General features: G+C 54.7%; 1 pseudogene; it reads left to right on the top strand.

Moving 5' to 3' along the window:
* Nucleotides 1-1,177: 1,177 nt before the first annotated feature.
* On the top strand, nt 1,178-2,365 carry LOC116915284 (annotated as a pseudogene).
* The last annotated feature ends 507 nt before the right edge of the window (nt 2,366-2,872 follow it).

The raw sequence follows: 2,872 nt of genomic DNA, 5'->3' as shown, positions 1-2,872 counted from the left end.
GAGTCTTGTCAGGACTTGTCTGAGCTGCTCCTGAGCCCCTGCACAGGCAGAGATGCTCCTGGGCAGAGACCTGCTGCCGGCAGCGGTGTGCAGGGCAGAGCTGAGCACACAGCCCATGGGATGGGCTCCGGGAGCACTGACAGGGAGCAGAGCTGGGCACAGAGCAGCAGCTCCCGGCAGGGACAGCTCCAGGCAGCAGAGCCATGGGCGGGGAGTGGAGGGAAAGTGCAGCCCAGGCCTGGGGAGGGTGCGTTCAGGCAGCTCTCTTGGTGTCTGGCACTGGAGGTGGCTGCTGCCCATGCTCTGCTGGGCAAGGACCTGTCTCTCTCTCTAGAACATCTCCTCTGCAGTTCCCTGCCTGTCTGCTCTGCCTGTCCTGCTGGGCTTGCGACCTGCCCCCAGACAGGCACAGCTCTCCCGTAGGGTCCTTGCAAGTGCGGAGCCTTCCCTTGGGGATCAGCACTCTGCGCTCAGTCCTTTGCTTCTGCTGCCAAGGGCTGTGTCCTGCTCTGTGTATCACAGCTGCACCTTGGGCTGGGAGAGAGAAGTTATGCCCTTTGAAACAGCAAGGCTTGCTGGCTGCCACCAGAGTCCAGTTGTTCTTTATCTCATTCTTTGTTTCTTCTCTGTTTTTTTATTTCAGAGGTATCTGTGTGTGCATTAATACTTGCGGCATCACAGGGGCAATGCAGGGCAGCTGGGAAAAAGACTCATGGACTCTGCAGCTCTCCAGGCTATGCACTAATCCACGGGCTACTGAGCCCTTTCGTCTGTCCTGTCCTAATATTGACTGCACGCTCATCACAAAAATTAGGGTTTCTACACCTAAAAATAGCACTTGTCAGATGAGAAACTTCTGAGAAAACCCTGATAAAGTCATGGTGAGCCTCTGCTCTGCAGCCATAATCTTTATAGCTGTGAGTGCAGACACTGAACCTCTGTTACATCTGACATCCCTTGTGGCTATTGGAGCTTTCACAGAGCAGCTTCGTGAACCCCCTGCAGTGGCGTAGAGCTGAGTCCTTGGGAGCCACAGTGCTTCTCCCAGCACACTCAGCCACCAGCACCAGAAACAGGAAAATCCATTTGAACGTGGGGGGTGTGTAGAAAATTGACGGATTCTGCTCTGAGAAGTCTGTTCTAACTTGTCACTGCCTGTATTTCCTTCAACAGTGCCCCAAGCCCAGAGACAGCAGATGTCCAACGGCAGCTCCATCACCCACTTCCTCCTCCTGCCATTCGCAGGCACGTGGGAGCTGCAGCTCTGGCACTTCTGGCTCTTCCTTGGCATCTTCCTGGCTGTGCTCCTGGTTGCGCTCCTGGCCAACAGCCTCATCATCACCAGCACAGCCTGCGACCAGCACCTCCACACCCCCATGTGCTTCTTCCTGCTCAACTTCTCCCTCCTGGACCTGGGCTGTATCTCCACCACTGTCCCCAGATCCATGGCCAATTCCCTCTGGGACACCAGGGACATCTACACAGGTTGTGTTGCACAGGTCTTTTTCTTTCTCTTCTTGATCACAGCAGAGTTTTATCTTCTCATTGTCATGTCCTATGACCGCTACGTGGCCATCTGCAAGCCCCCGCACTATGAGACCCTGCTGGGCAGCAGAGCTTGTGTCTACACAGCAGCAGCTGCCTGGGGCAGTGGGTTTCTCACTGCTCTGCTGTACACTGCCAATACACTTTCACTACCCCTCTGCTGAGGCAGTGCTGTGGAGCAGTTCTTCCGTGAAATCCCCCAGATCCTCCAGCTCTCCTGCTCGCATTCCTACCTCAGGGAAGTTGGGCTTCTTGTGATTGGTGCCTGTGAAACATTTGTGTGTTTTGTTTTCATTGTGGATTCCTATGTGCAGATCTATGTGTGTGTTGAGGATCTCCTCCGAGCAGGGACGTCACAAAGCCTTTTCCACGTGCCTCTCTCACCTGGCCATTGTCTCCGTGTTTACCACTACCTGCATCTTTGCCTACATGAAGCCCCCCTCTATCTCCTTGCCATCACTGGATCTGGTTGTGTCAGTGCTGTACTCTGTGGTGCCTCCAGCAGTGAACCCCCTCATCTACAGCCTGAGGAACCAGGAGCTCAAGGAAGCTCTGAGGAAACTGGGACTGGATGTGTTTTAGCAGCCATACAGTGCCTGATTTCCTCTGCAAAGGGCTCCCAGTGTAGGTCATGACAGGCCACATCTGTCTTTCCTGCTTTATATTTGTTCTCCTGTTTCAATGTGATGTTATTGTCTTCATAGAAATGTCAGTTTTCTTCTCCTCCTACTTCAGTATCCACACATCTTTTGCGACCCACAGATGTTGTGTCACCTGGGGTCTTCATTGTATTTGGGTAAAATAAATGATCCTGCAGCAACTTCTTCTCTGTGATATGTCCTCACATAGCAGGAATGAAGGGGGAATGAAATCAGCTTTCTGGCTGCTCCAGCTCTGGGATGGCTGCTCTGTGCCTAGAGCAGGAAGAGCTCTTGAGGAGCCCAAGGGCCGGGGCTGTTTTGCTGGTGTGGGGAGATGGGATGGCATGGGGGCACTGCAGACCTCTGAGGGTGTCCTGAGGAGGAGAGTAGGGGACACACAGTGCCTCCTTTCCCTTTTGCCCTCCATGTTCATCCCTCTGTGGGGCTGGCCACTCTCTGACCCCCAGGACCTGTTGTGCCCTGCACAGGGGCTGAGGCTGTGTGCAACTGCCCAGAGCACCCTGCAATGGGCTCTGCTGTAGGGCCAGCTCCGACCGGGCTGTGCTGAGGAGAGGGCATTGGTGCTGCAGAGTGGGCAGGGGAGATGGGAGGGCTTGGAGGGAGCTGGGCTGGGCTGGGAAGTACCTGGGAGAGAACAACATCCGTTTCTAGGTCGTACTGCATGA

The sequence above is a fragment of the Strigops habroptila genome, chromosome 15 (genome assembly GCF_004027225.2).
Source record: "Strigops habroptila isolate Jane chromosome 15, bStrHab1.2.pri, whole genome shotgun sequence".
NCBI lineage: Eukaryota > Metazoa > Chordata > Aves > Psittaciformes > Psittacidae > Strigops > Strigops habroptila.
The sequence above is the reverse complement of the archived record's forward strand: the minus strand, read 5'-3'. Positions and strand labels throughout refer to the sequence as shown.